A 16,172-nucleotide genomic window follows, 5' to 3' on the forward strand; every position below is an offset into this window, starting at 1 on the left:
ATTTGCAGAGCAGCGTTTTGTGGAGTATCTGCAAACGTCCCAAAAGTATCTGCATGGAGCAGAGGGACACGAGAAAACTCGGGCCATCTTCTGTACGGTGTCCCGTTGATAAAGGAGGGACAGTTTTATGCAGACGGCATGATAAAACAACCAAGAGCCATGGCATAGATGCTTCACCTGCTGAATAGGTAGGACCAGAGGTGTAGATGCTTTACCTACTGACATTTTCAGAATGGGATTTACCCTTGTTCAGAAATCGCTTAAAATACATCATGCTATTTTTAAATAATATCCCCCTCTGTCTGTAGCAAACCTTACTGCTGTAAATGGAAATAACATGACTAAAGGCAGGCTTGAACTCAGCCAGAGAGGTGCAAGATCCAAATTAATCTAGTTATAACTAGTGTAAAACGCGATATGGGTACTTTTGGCTATTTAAGAACAGCATCAGAATTGCCAGATACACAATAAATATCCACAAAATTGTAAAAGCTGTTGAAGTTCAGCTGGAGCTGGTAGTAGTAGAAATATTTTGAAATTACTCCAGTAGAGGTAGGCTTGAAAATCATGATTGCAATATAATCATAGGCAGAGTGATTAACTGTAATATCGCAGAAGGTTATGACTCAAAGTGAAGAATAAGTAACACTAGCAGATGGACTCTTTAAATACCCTCTGTTCACATGAATGGAAAAACAGAAAAGGAAGATTGGGAGAAATGTGCTATTGAAACAATACAGCCTTCAGAGGAAACAGTCTTTAAAATATTCTACAGGATTTCTTCAGGCCTCATGCAGACTGTGAGTTTGCTTTTTGTTGAGGAGCCAACTCTGAGGTGCACCAGTGTGGCTCTTACGTGGCAGTTTCAGTGTAGATGAAGAAAGACATTTTGCTCTGATTTCTTATGTTCAACCCCAGCTGAAAAAGAAGTGAGACAAGGTGTGAAATTAGAAAGTATCAATCTGCAGTAAAAAGGTCATTTTGACAAAATAGCTGTTACACAGAAAGAATAAATGCAGAAGTATAACATTAAGGAAACAACAGAGTCAACGTGATTGTTTTGACATGAAGGGGTTTAGTGATCAATAGGAAATGGGAGGGGACTGAGCTGAGAGCCTGGGTGGAATTTACGTGTGATGGCAGAGTGGGAACCCATGAGAAGCAGAAACGAAAGTAAAACCTGAGAGAGAAGTGATGATGGCGGGAAAAGCTCTCACACCTCTCTGTCTGGAAACCCCTGAGACATATCATAATGCGCTGTGTGCCTGTGCCACCTACTGCATGTTTTGTTTTCAGGAAACATCTGCAATTTCTTTTTCAGATGACAATAAGCTGTCTTATAGATGTGGGGTCACCATGAACTCTATACTGCATCCAGCTCTGGGGCTCCCAACATAAGGAGGACATGGACCTGCTGGAGTGAGTCCAGAGGAGGCCACACAGATAATCAGAGGGCTGGAGAACCTCTCCTATGAGGAAAGGCTGAGACAGCCTGGAGAAAGGAAGACTATGGGGAGATCTTAGAGCACCTTCCAGTACCTAACAGGGGCCTACAAGAAAGCAAGTGAGGAACTTTTAACAAGGTCATGTAATGGTAAGATGAGGGGAAATGGCTTTAAAGTGAGAGTAGGTTTAGATTAGAGACCAGGAAGAAATTCTTCACTCTGAAAGTGGTGAACAGGTGCCCAGAGAAGTTGTAGCTCCCTCATCCCTTCAAGTGTTCAAGGCCAGGTTAGATGGGGTTTTGAGCAACCTGGTCCAGTGGAAAGTGTCCCTACCCATAGGAGGAGGATTGGAAATATGTGACCTTTAGGGTCTCTTCCAACCCAAACCATTCTGTGATTCTGTGAACTCATAGCTGTCTTCAGAAATTTCTGCTGAAACTTTCACTTGACCTCTCTGTGGCTTTGCAGGTTCCTGGCCTTCCACCAGTAAGAAACGGGAAAGCACTAACTAGATATTAATTAGTCCCAGACAGTCCTAACTACTTGAATGAGTGATATACCCAAACAAATGTGGTCAGTGCAGTCAGAGCCATGAAAATAGGTTAGGGCACCTTTGCATAGCTGATAGCACCTGTGAATTATGTCTCCACTGCTACCCCAAAGGCATCAGTCCAAAAAGCAGAGCCAAGAAGAATCAGATTTACCTTATTACTATAAAAGCCAGAAAAGAAATGTGTTACTTTTTCATCTCTTTCAGCAGCTGTAATTTCTTTAACAATAGGAGGTGAGATATGTGTAGGCAGAGACTGACAGTGTTTCTGCAAGCTGCACAGCACTGACTAAATTAATAACATCTTGCTACCCCCCTCTTCCAGTCTCAGAAAGACTCATCTACTGTGCTAACAAGTACCTTCTCAGTGGACTTCCCCAGCACAGAAGAGAAATGCAGACGTCTGAGAGGGCCACTGTCCTTGTCTGTTTACCATGGTGAAAAACAGAGTCTGAAATACACCTCTTGTCGAAGATGGAGAGGACCCAGCACCACCACAGTTTCCATTCAGCTAGCTCGGTATGGCAGCCCCAGCCATAGTCTTTAGAATGCTCATAAAACGTGCAGAAGAAATCAGCAGGTTTTATAGATGATGTGTTATCAGTAAGTATGAGTGAGAGAATGACAGCAGTATTACAAAATAGGAATAGACAAACTAAACTAAACTAAAATGTACTAATTTTAAACGAGGGGTAGCACATATCAAATACTAAAGTCTTGTCTGCTGTTAGAAGCCAAGGCTGTTTTCATCCTTGCCTTGTGGATGTCCATCTTCAGGCAGTGATGTCATGGGGTCACTGAAAGTGGCATCTGGTGTAATTTATTTATTTGACTCTCCCTCATCCTCTCAGCTATGTGCCCAAGAGTGTGTGCAGCAAACATAGCAGCTTCTTCCTCTGCACCATGCCAGCCTGTGGTCCTCACTATGGAAAAACTCAGGCCATTTATTCCCAACAGGAAAAGGGAAACACACAGAAGGAATTAGATGAAAACTGAATGGGGAGAAGGCTGTTATGGTATGTTAAATTACTCTCCCCAGAACTGCAGTGAGTACCACATCCCTCACAGAAACCCATGGAAACTCCATAAAAGTAAGTTTTGTCATCAAGAGGATCAGGAGAGAGCCTGAACTGATCCTTTGGCTTGAGCAAAACACAGAAGATTCAAAATGATGCTTCCCTGAACCCAGAGTTAGGACTTTTCTTTCATTCTTTCATTTATAAAACCAAACATTTTACATGTTAATTTTTCAGTCTGACAGTGCATATGAAATAGGACTTTTTTATTATTTGTTAAAACCAAATATTTCAGGTGTTGATTTTTTTAATCCAACTGCATGTGAAAGCAAATCTTCAGTGAAACATAACCATTAGCAATTTTTAAAGGTGATCTGGCATTAGACACGTGTTGGTATATATTTGTCCCGCTTTTCCTGTTCTCTAGGATCATGAAATTGAAGAAGACATCAGATTGAAAGACAGCAATGTAACTACCATTTTTGAATACAGAGAATAAAATCCTTTACACCTGCTTTGGTCTTTTCATAGTGCGCAGCCTTTACCTTTATTGCTTCAGGGTAAAATTACTACAGCTGTTAATTTAATTTTGTTTACAGAGAGTAAGATTTTGCAATTTTTTCAAACCATTCCAGTTCCTTTGGTATTAAATTTTAGTTTGTTTTCAAACAGGGCAGACCTTGTTTAGTTTATTCTTAACTATATAAAATAAAACTATTCAGCTGTGTATACAACTAACTTAAAAACTCAAACCAGTGATTTTTTTTTTGCTAGCTATTTTTGCTGCTTAAACACACTACCTGTAAACTAATCTAAGTCCCACTGAAGCAAGGCCAAAACACAAGTAGAGTTTGTATTAACCCTTCCTACACAAATTAACACCTTTTGACATGGATAACTGGAAGGGACCTAGCTAACACAAGTAGTTTTGGTATTCCTTGGTAGAAGAGAGTTTAGTCTAGCTGTGGATTAAGGGCAAATTAATCCTAATTTAAATATGTTATGAATGAGAAGATCTTCAAGGCCCTTGTGAAAGATAAACAGTTATTTTTGAAAGCCTGGGTAATTTAAATTTCTCTTCAAAAAGAAAAAGAGAAGTCATTTCAGAACAACCAGCCCCAAAGGCCAGTCATACTTCCCCATGGCCTCTGCATTCTCTGAATTGTATGCTGCACTTAAAAGATTATCAAGACATCCCATCTCTGCTTGATTAAGTCCTCTCTAAAGTATTAAGGTCATTTGCAACTACTTAATGATCCTTTTAGGTACCAATATTGTCAAGCCTTGGTCTTTAAAGCAGTAATGGGATCAGAGCCTCTCTCATTGCTGTCCCTTCAGTGTTGTCAGGCAAGAGTTTCTGAGTGATGCTCCCTTGCACAGGACTCAATATAGAATCATAGAATCATAGAATCAGCTGGGTTGGAAGGGACCTCCGAGATCATCAAGTCCAACCCTTGATCCACTACCGCTGCAGTTACTAGACCATGGCACTAAGTGCCACATCCAGTCTCTTTTTAAAAATCTCCAGGGATGGAGAATCCACTACTTTCCTGGGCAGCCCATTCCAATGTCTGACCACCCTCTCTGTAAAGAAATTCTTTCTAATATCTAACCTAAACCTCCCCTGGCACAACTTGAGACCATACCCTCTTGTCTTGCTGATAGCTGCCTGGGAGAAGAGACCAACCCCCACCTGGCTACAACCTCCTTTCAGGGAGTTGTAGAGAGTGACGAGGTCTCCCCTGAGCCTCCTCTTCTCCAGGCTGAACAGCCCCAGCTCCCTCAGCTGCTCCTCATAGGACTTGTGCTTGAGTCCCTTCACCAGCCTAGTTGCTCTTCTCTGGACCTGCTCCAGCACCTCAATGTCCTTCCTGAACTGAGGGGCCCAGAACTGGACACAGTACTCCAGGGGTGGCCTCACCAGTGCTGAGTACAGGGGAAGAATCACTTCCTTGGACCTGTTGGCCACACTGTTCCTGATCCAGGCCAGGATGCCATTGGCCTTCTTGGCCACCTGGGCACACTGCTGGCTCATGTTCAGCTTCCTGTCAATCCAGACTCCCAGGTCCCTTTCTGCCTGGCTGCTCTCCAGCTGCTCTCCAGCTGTCCCCACCCTGTAGCACTGCAGGGGGTTGTTGTGGCCAAAGTGCAGGACCCAGCACTTGATCTTGTTGAACCTCATCCCGTTGGAATCAGCCCAACTCTCCAACCTATCCAGGTCCCTCTGCAGAGCCCTCCTGCCTTCCAGCTGATCGACACTCCCCCCCAGCTTAGTGTCATCTGCAAATTTGCTGATGATGGACTCAATCCCCTCATCTAAATCATCAATAAAGATATTAAAAAGGACTGGGCCCAACACTGATCCCTAGGGGACACCACCAGTGACCGACCACCAACTGGATGCAGCTCCATTCACCACCACTCTCTGGGCCCACCCTCCAGCCAGTTCTTAACCCAGCACAGGGTGCCCCTGTCCAAGCCATGGGCTGCAGCTTTTTCAGGAGAATGCTGTGGGAGACGGTGTCAAAGGCCTTGCTGAAGTCCAGGTAGACACATCCACAGCCTTCCCCTCATCCACCAGGCGTGTCACCTGATCATAAAAGGAGATCAGGTTGGTCAGACAGGACCTGCCTTTCCTAAACCCGTGCTGTTTATATAAGGTGTGAGGCAGCAGGAGTAAGTCTTTCTGCCTACTTATGCATGTGAAGCCACCTCCATCTTGCACCTGCAAGGGCAGAGGGAGTTCCCCTCCACTCAATGCAACACCAAGGGAATCTGCAACATCAGAGCTGGAGAGGAGGGAGGGATTGGAAGTTATCCTGCAAGTTTCTTTCTAATGCTCAATAAAAATAAACAACCCCTCCTGTAGCAACTTCCTTGCAGGTTTGGTACGAAAACAGAGGAGCACGGACCTTGCTGTCGTTCCTACCACACATCCTGTGGAGGCACAGCTTCAGAAACATCTGAGTGCATCAGATATTATCTGGAGGAAGGAATGTGTCGGCTTAGAGCAATGTTGGAAACTATTGAAACTATTGTCAGCTGGGCCATTCTTATAGCTATCTCTTGTCTCTTTAAGAATTAATATCCAACAATTCTGTCCCATCTGCAAACAGGAGAGAGTATAAGATCCTTCCAGGAATCATTCAGCTGGTTGCTTTAGAGATGAGGTATCTGAGTGCTATCAAATTAACAGGTTCAGCCGCAGGAACACATTCTGGGAAAGTAAATAGCCCTGTAGAGGGAGAATGTCTGAAAAATTAGCTTTGGAAAACACTGGAGAATGTGTGGGCTTTGGAAAACACTGCAAATTGGAGGTATTGCTGGTCTTGTTGCAGCTCTTTGGTGGTTGTATCTGATTTTTTGTGTAGGTGGAAAGGTGTATGCTATCTACTCATCTGAACCAATGCAAAGGCCGCAGCTCTGGTTGAAGCTTCTAGTGAAAATCATCTGAGCTCCCTTTTCTGTTTCCATGTTGAGCAAGCTCAGATGCACTCTCAGGTTTTGCTTGTCTTGCTCAGCAGGGGAAATGATTTTCTTGTCACCCACCCTTATATTGATCTTGGAGGTCCTGTTTATGTCCTTATGTGAGAGAGGAAGATGAGCCTGTAGCCAGGAGCTTGAAGGTATTTACAATAAATATTCCTGACTCTAGGTGTCTGTCCTCCATGAGTTTCTGTTATCAACTCATGTTTTCTTGGGGCTGGTTTATGGAAGAGAACAATCATATTTAAAAATGATATTGGTGAATGAGCACACTTGACCTCTGTAGTCAAGGGCAAATCCTTTTCAGTGCTATCCCAGTGAACTTAATTTTCCATCCATACTCAACCAAAATGATACTGACTCCAGCACTGAGAACTCTGCTCAAGTCAATGTGGTGCTGAGACACCTTTCTCACGAGTAGCACTCTGTGCAAAGCCCTTCAGAGTAGCCGCTCAGTGCACAGAGCACACCAGCAGGGAACACACCATCAAACTGGGTCCTAAAAAGGGCATCAGATGGTTTCTAACTCTTCACACCTAAAAACCCTTCTGTGAGTTCATCTGCAGTCTTCTAATAAAGTTATGTGGCTGATAACTCTAACTTCTCTCTAGCTTTATTATGCTGTGCACTTAATTCTGAATCAATTTGGGCGTATGTAGCCAGGTGCAGCAAAAGTGTTACCTTGGCTAGATCAAAGCTTGTGCTTTCCCAGGTTTCTGGGTCCCAGTTGTCTCAGGTCAGGCACCCAGGTGTAAGGGACAGCACTGGGAAATGTGGGTTAAGCCATCAGTGATGGTCATGTCAGCAGGCTTTGGTTGTGCAATGTTAAAGCTCTGTGTTCCTCTGAGCTTTTTATGACTGTTTTAGCACCATTTTGGTTACTTTCGGTGTAGTTTAGTTCATTTTTCCATCAATCAGAGTAAATTCAGAACTGTTTAACAGCACTCAGACTAGACGTCTTGGGGAGATGAAACTTTCTTATCTGTGGCTGCTGCTGCTACATTTTGAAACGAGCATAAGAGAGGCAAGAGCATAACAGAGGCAAATGCATCCATGAACATTTGCTGCCACTATGGATTTAAAAGCAAAATGCAGTCAGAAAGGCTACCGAAAAACTACTTCACTTGGCTGATAACTCAATTTGTTGATAAGAAAGAGGGAGTGTTTTGTCTCTCTGTATCAGATAAGCGACTTATCACTCCCTGCACTGTTGATGATGAACATGTTCATCTGGCAGATAGTGGCAATAAAGCCGCATCTCCCCTTTGCACTGCAAGACATATGCTTCATCAAATGAAATTAAGGGAAATGGATTTAAATAACTTTTTGGTAAATGCTTTTAAAATCAATTTATAATTAACCTGTGGAACCTCCTGCTGCATTTTATTAGGAAGGGAAACATCATGCTTGAAAATCGATGTTTCATGTGAGCAATAATATGGGGAGATAAAAAGCATAAAAAGAGGGGAGAAAGGACATCACTGCTATGCAACAATATTGCCCAATTAATGAGGTGGGCTGTAACTGAAAGTGCAAGGTTCAATTTTCTTCCTACACTATCCAAGTGTAGGTTGTTGTTAGGTATAGGTGTATTTCTAATCTAATTGGCACTTTTTTTCGTATTGCGCACACGGACTCACACAGCACTGGGGCCCACCTTTGCCAGGAGAGCAAGCATGCAGGGTGGAGGGATCACCTATCACAGCTCTTCTCTGAGATGTTTAAAGCACAGAAGGACCCCAAATGCGCATGTGCTTATATCTGTGTTTTGTTGCCCAGGCTGAGGAGGCCTCAGCAAGAAGATGTCAGGATGTATTGCAGCATTGCAGATTAACCACACTGTGCCTGGTTGCAGAGCCAGGCTGTCATACAGGATCCCAGTGTGGATGCAGAGCCAGGAGTGCCATTGATTTCCAGTGCTGAGGGAGGTGAGGATAGAGAAAGCCTGTTGGTGTTCGCCAATGCAAATCAGTGCAGTGGGCTGTACCCACACATCTGCATTGATCCATTCCTCAAGATTATGTCTAAGCTGCAGGACACTTGTGCATTAGTCCAGGCTTTGACCTTGTAGGAGGAATACTGTTTCACTGGGCCTGTTTCTGCTTGCCTTAATTTTGTGCATGGCAGAAACTGGGCTAAATCTCCAAAAATGTCTGTGCACTGTGCACTGATGAGCAAATCCAAGGAACTGCTGAGATCCAGCGTATCAAACCCAGCTACCAGGGATTGTATTCACAACCCCTAGTGTGAAACTCCTACGAATTGATTCAGCCTTGCTACTGATTGGTTCCTCTGCAGGTTAGTTTCATTTTATTTTCTTACTTCAGAAGGTTCTTGGTGTTGCCCAAGTCCAGTCCTTCCTCCTATTGACATTCAGACTGTCCCTTTCTAAAATGGGAGCGTTGCAGAGGATTGCAATTATGACTGCAGTGGCAAGAAAAGCTTTGATCAGAAATGGGCCTGATGAGGAGTGTGCTGAGGGATTAATGTAGAACTGACTTCATCAGCAGCTGAGAGCTTTGTGGAGGAGGAATTTAGGTGCTTCTTACAGCCTCAACAATGCAAAGCAGCCATCATCAACAAGGTGTTCCCCAGAGGATGCTAATCACTCTCCTCCCTCTTGATCAGCAGTTAAGAATGTCTCTCTTCTTTCTACTTATCACCTAATCAGAGATGCCAGAGGTATTTCTTAGAAGATAAGAACATTATTTACACCCAGTCTTAGGACTTATCTGCAGATCCAAACCGTAGTGTCCGAAGGATCTAGTATAACCCTCCTGTACCAGTAGAGCTCCAGTCTAGTTCTAGTGTAGATGTACCCTCCTGTTAGTGTCATGGGAAAGGGCAATAAGAGATGCATCTCTCTTTTGGTGAGAACAGAGATAAAAAATAAGGATATGTACTTTGGGCTCATTTAGCTCTGCTCCTTACTAAGGACTGTACATTTTTTTTTATTTTATTTTTTATTTTTTATTTTTTTTAATGGACGATAAAAAAAATATACACATTAGAGTTGAGACTATTGTGTGCTTCAGAACATCAAGTTCTGTCTGCATATGTGATGATAAGGTTAGGTACACTTGCCAGCCCCCACAGACAAAGCGCTAATACCTACAGCTACTATGTTGTTAGCACTCTGATATTTAACCAGAAGGGATCTCTGCCTTCAGCTCATGTTCTTCTCAGCTTCCCTTGTTATTCTCCCTCCCAAACACACAGAGAATGATATTATGTCTATGGAGCCAAAGGCTGTGTGTGTGCGTGCTGTGGAATTTAGTCATGATATTGCTATTTGGAAGGCGCAAGGTCATCCTTGCAACCTTACATTTACATGCTTGGTCATTTTCTCCTGCACTGCTGGTAATGTGAGAGTTGTTATACCTCCTCCCTCAGAGCCCCAGAAGCTGTATCTGCTAAACACCGAGTAGATGGGCTTCTTGAGGAGCCCTGAAATGGGAAATCTCCTGGATTATTTCGTATGATGAAGATTCCCAACTACCCTTAGCTTTTCTGTACATGGAAAATTGAAGAATGCATTTGTAGGCCACTCAATTAAAATGATACTCAATTAAAATGAGTGCAGGTGTGTTACATGTCTGCAATATTATGATTAGGACAGATACTGAGCAGCTTTAAACCAGAAAACCTCAGTACTTGGAGTCCCATGACAGCTCAGAGCTTAACCAAAATTCACTTACCTCACTTTGTCCATACAGGTTTTACAGCCTCTTCTGAGATCAGCAATTGGTGGGGAAGGGCCTGTACCATAAGCTGGGTGTCTTTGTGATGTCTCAGGTATGTCAGTGCGTCAATGCATTGCTGTGTGCAGTGCAGACCTACTCCTACTGCCAAATGTGTCAGTGCTGCTGAAAACCTAAGGGAAGGATCTGGGGCAAGAAGGGACGTGGTCCTCTATAGGTGAGGGCTGGTAGTTTGAATAACTTCTGTCCCTGGCACGGTGCTGCCTCTGGTAGTTATCCTTAGCAGAGCCATTTGCTTGGCAGTGCTGGTTGTTAGTTACAGGTTTCCCTACGCCATCAAGGAGGGGCAGGGAGCAGTGTTTTGGTGGCCACAAAAAACCCTGGGACAGGGCAGTGGTGAGGACAGATTTCTCAGTGTCCCTTCCCTACTTTGGAAACCTCAGGACCCCTTTACACCTTCATAACCACAGACTTTAGCGAACACACTTGTCTCCCAAGCATAGAAGAGTGTAGGAGAGACTGCGCCACAGAAGTTTAGATCTCAGCTTGCCTCCCAGTACCTTGCTGGTGAGATGGGTCATCAGAGAAGAGCAAAAGAGATATTCTTGTCTCTGCTGCCACCTCTCCTTGACCTTGCAGCTATTTCAGAGCCTGTGGTATCAGAGTAACTATCTTGCTGCAAACTTAGACTTATCTATCACACATATACATGAAACTTTGTAATAACTAGCTCATATATTAATTCCTAAAGTGACTACAGAGAGATTTAATGTTGTTTAACTCATCCACTATCATGGGTCCCTTTTTGTTACATCCTTGCCTGAAGGCAAAGACTTTGGTTAGGCTAGAAATGCTGGTAGTTTCTGAACAGCTTCAGTAACTGGACCAAATGACTGTTTAGTGGCTTAGAGTTGGGAAAGTAGGGGAAGAAGAATCACAGTGACTGTATATTCAAGCAGAAGAGGGAATTCTGTGGTGGGGAGTCACTGCTATGCTCTTGCTTTTAGTTGCTACGTGAGGAAGGGGTGACTCTTCACCAGGCTCTGGTGCTAGCTCAGCTCCTCCGAACGTGAGGCAAGCCCTGATGCAAACTTTGTGGCTTAGCCCCACGTTAATACATTCCCAAATGCTAATTAAGAGTGGTGAATGAAGAGAGAAATGCAGGTTAATGTAGACGCTGGCAGTTTTCAAGCTGCCTGCCAAATGAAAGCTTTGGAGGTGACGTGTAAGGAGAGGCCAGTGGCCTGCACATGAGCGAACTGGAGGGTTTGGGCTGGTGTAGATACTACTTCCTGTGGAGGGAAGATAAAAAAATGTTGCAGGGTGCCAGTATCCAAAGGGGAATGGGAAGGGGAAAGTCTGGGACATGGGAATGATTTGAGATTCTTCCTGAGGACAAGCGTTGGTGTCCCTCATAACCTTAGGCAGAGCCTGCTGGGAATAAGATGGAAGTACAGGTAGCTGGGACCTCAGAGATATGCCTGGCGGTGCTTGCAAGCTCTGAAAGAACAATGATGTCATTGTGGGTTCCACTTTTGATAGGTAACTAGAGAGGTTCTTAAATTCCCAATCTCTATGCTAGATTTCCACTCCCTGAGCACCCCGTTTTTTAAAGCAAGTTTTGTAGACAAAGCTGCATTCCACTTTCATCTACAATCTCCTGATATGGAGACCAAAGAGGTGGTAGGAGAAGAGCTTTCACTCAGTAATGGACCACTGTGTGAGTCCTGCAGTTGGAGTGATGCAGGATTGACTTCAGCAAGTAGGTGAGAGATTTTTGCTCAGCAGTGAGTCAAGAGCTCTGTAAACTAAAAGCCAGCAGTTTTCCTCTTCAATTCAGCAGGACTGCCCTGTTGTTACTGAGAAATCGTAACATCAGATTCATGGCATCAAAATGGCAATTACTCTCCATGGGGTTGCCTGTCTCCTCCATTCCTCTTTCTGCTGGCTTTTTTGGTGGATTGAGATCTATGAGTAGAAGATTGTAGCACAATAAAGCAGTGTAAATGACAGATTTTTGGGAGAAGGAAAGAACATGAGGCAACATTAGTATAAAAGAAGGAAGAAAACCAGATGAACTTCAGTGTAAAATATTTACAATAAAGCTGCTGACTTGGAATTTTCTCACAAATTCCTTCCTCAAACCAGGCTTCTTGAGGGGTTTGCTAAAGCTCACAAGCCTTGGGGGCAGGTCTGTCACGTTTCATAAGTTTTTACAGGTTTGTCTTCAGCAACTCTGGTGCAATTTTCAGATTGTTGCAACGTTTGCTAGACCAAATGCGAAGGCCTCAGTGTCCCACCAAGTATCTGCTTGTCTTCTTGCTGTCTTGGCTCCCACAGCACAGATATGTGAAATTGTGTTTCAGAGGTCGGAGAAGGGATTGTATAGATTGAAAACTGACCAAACTGATTCTTTCAACTCTTAGCATGAAGGTAAGAGATCTGGGATTTTTTCCCCCTGCCCTATTTTTATGAGTTGAATCACAGAAAATTCACATCAGAAGGGACTGCCCAAGTTAATCTAGCATTCCACAAACCTCTGCCTTTCCAGGCAGGTACTCTCATCTTGGCTTTTGAGAGTGAGGGTTGAAGTTTCTCAATGCTCAGTTGTTTCTACTTTTAATTCCCTTTATGGTTTCTCACAGAATCACAGAATGGTTTGGGTTGGAAGGGACTTTAAAGATCATCTAGTTCCAACCCCTGTGCCATGGGCAGAGAGGCTACCCACTTGAACAGGTTGACCTTCAGTATTTTCAGGGATGGGGCATCCACAACTTCTTAGGACAACCTGTTCCAGTGCCTAACCACCTCACATCTGCCTCAAGGGTAACAGCATCAGATGAAGCTTGTCACCAGGTGATGGGTCAGTTATTTCCATATTTCAATCTAAATTTGTTCTGAGGTCAGCATATTCCCATATCAACTTTTCCTTTATATTCCTTGCTATCCCTTCTTCCCTCCTCCCATGGATACTGAAAGCTCTTCTAAGCATTTATGGTACCATAAATGCATGTAATCATGAATATGAACAAAGGTAATGTGCTGCTTGGAATATGTAGAGGTGATGTGCTAAATGTTTCCTTGTTTGATCAGATCTGGAACAAAGGCAGCAGGGGAGCAATCTGAGTTCAGAAGGAGATGAAGCACCACTGAGTTTAGGAATAGTTCATGCTCATCTTGGAGTGGCAAGCCCCAACCTGGTGTTGGGTCTGCAGGCAGAGGAGGAAAACTAAGATTTGCATCGGTTCCATTTTACTTCAAGTGCAATCAGGAATCAAAGCTACAGTACAGTTTTTTTGACTGATTCCAGCCAAGAAAACAGGCAAGGTCAGCAAGCTCTTGCTCCTAGTTTTGCGGGGAGGAGAGCCAATCTGTCCATTTGCCTTGGGCTCTGCAGGCAGCCATCTGCCTTGATAACTGAGCTGTGAAAAGCACAGTCTCTGAAGGATGGGAGCAGAAGCCAAAAAGGAACTGGGACCCATATCTCACACCCATAGCACTCCGTACAGGGTGGCTGTCAACACTGAGCAGGTGATGGGTGCCATCTGAGTGCCACCAGGGCACAGCCATCCCAGCAGTGCAGCAACTGGACCTCACAGCACTGCTTTATCCATCACAGAAAACTTGATTTGGGTTGTGTTTGGGCCTGGCCTCCACAGCAAACTGGCACCAAGCAAGCAAGACCACAGCACAATTTCTGGTTAGCTTTGGAGGTAGAGAAAGTGCACCTTCTCAACAGAGGACCTGTGCTGTGCTTGGCTTGCTGAGCAGAAATGTCCTTATCACCATGTTGTCACTCATCTGTGTCAAAGGGAGCCCAATTTATGTTTCTCCTGCAGATGTTACTATAGTAGATGTGTTATAAACATGATAATTCATGGGGATATGGACCATGCAGGCCTGGTAGATTGTGAGGACACATGGGACGTACGACTGACATATACTTTCTGTACTTGAGTACAAATCTCAGTAATTCCTCAAAAATGGCTCAGTATCATCATTAAACTCTGTTCATTAGCTGGTCAATCTTAAGGAAATTTTTTAAAGGAAAACTTGCCTGTAATGATGTTTTTAACAGAGGATACTCATTACTTAGCGCAGACCTGAAATGTAATGAGCTGGTTTACAGTTCAGTTGTGTTTTATTAAAATAATATTTGCAGTTTCCACACTAAGAGCAGATGTGAATCTTTTAATCTAGAGTGAATCTTTAGGAAGTTCACTGATATTAATAGGTTACTCCAATTTTGCATGAAATCAGGATATAAGCTGTAATGAAAGATATGGGAATTAGGTTTTTTTTAATATGGTGCATTATACCATTACCATTAATACCAATGTTTTAGATTGTGAAGTATAACTATAATTTATCTTAAGAATCTCACCTTTTTGTTTTCCCCATAGAAACTGGAATGTTTGTGCTGAATTTGAATCCCCTCCCAAATGACATAAACAAAACCAAGACAGAATAGGAAGTTATGCCTATATAATTATATCCATTTGTACTCCTGTATGAAGTTACAGGGAAAATGCTTTCTCAAGTAGGTTGCTTAATTTTAGAACAATTAGTAACAGCTATATCACTATTTTTTTCTGGGTATTCTCTGAGGGTCTTTAACACATAAAACACACACACACAAAAAAAAAGGAGAAAAATGTTTTAGCTGAGAAAATATTAAAAAATTAAAACATATAAACATTTGTCTCTCACACACCAATTGGATGATCTAAGAAGGTTATGAACTCTACATAAAACCAACATTATGTTTTTATATGTATATATATAATTTTTCCAGTCATTTTCAACCTGTGAAGAAATACAGTAAAAATGTGAAAAATAAGAGAAGAGATGGTGAGGTTGAGTGGGGGATGACAAAAGGGGGTGATGAGTAAGTGGTTTGTGAGGGGCTGCATTTGTACCATGCTGGATTTCTCAGAAATCTTTTTCTCAGGGCTGCAGAACACACTGAACATTTGGAGGTCATGTTCTCACCTGAGTGCCTAATTTGTGCTGCCCTGCTGCCCGGGAGCACCTGCCTTGTCTGTGGGGAAAGCGTACTGTGCAAACCTAAACTGCTGGAGCTCATCACTGCAATCCCAGTAGCAGATGATCATGGCCTGGGAATGTGCAGGAATGGCTGTCATCAACACAGGCACAGAGGATGCTATCTCAGCAAATTCCTCCCAGTCTCTGCTGTGGACTTCTGCAGGCACACCAGCATCTGCTGGGGCCTGCAGAAGGGGCACTCTCACTGTCACAGCTTTTCTGGCAGAAATCCTTTACACTGCTGCTATTTATAGAAAAAAGAAAATTGCACTTTTGGTAGCAAACTTTTCCCACAGGGAGTGGTTTTCCTGCAGCAATGCAGGAGTTCCAGGAGTGCTTTATTTGCTGCTGAAAACTACTGATAATCCTGCAGGCTGCAGCACCATAAACACAGACCATGTGCAGCTCCAATCTTTTCTCAGAATAAGGTATTTGTGATATCACTTATTTTACCATTCCTGAACAAAATAAACAACCTAAGCAGAAGCCTGTAGAGCTTTCTCTGTGCTCAGGACATCTGCTAGCAGAGCTATCTCAGTCCTGGCTCATGCCTCACCACACCTCCTTCCAGCACAGTGCGGCTGAGCAGGTTTGCTGTGCAGGTTTCTAGCATACTGCTGTGTCACCAGCAACTGCCTGGGTAATTTTTAACCTCACACCGGATTGGTTTATCAACTGCAGGTGGCCGAAATAATTATACACACTGCTCTCTATGAAAACTGGGTCAACAGGATAGTACTTCTTTTTATGTTCCGTCAGGCTTCTCTGATTTACACCTAGGGTCAGACTTCAGGGAGAAAGATATCTGAGCTAATGCAAGCAGCCATCACATCTATTCAGGTGATGCCACCTTTCTAAGGCATTTTCTTCCCTCTAATTTTGCATCATAATGTTGGCTGTGATACAATCATTGCCCTTGACAAAACAA

The sequence above is a fragment of the Manacus vitellinus genome, unplaced genomic scaffold (genome assembly GCF_001715985.3).
Source record: "Manacus vitellinus isolate BGI_N305 unplaced genomic scaffold, ASM171598v3 scaffold_1_pilon, whole genome shotgun sequence".
In the NCBI taxonomy this organism is placed as follows: Eukaryota; Metazoa; Chordata; class Aves; order Passeriformes; family Pipridae; genus Manacus; species Manacus vitellinus.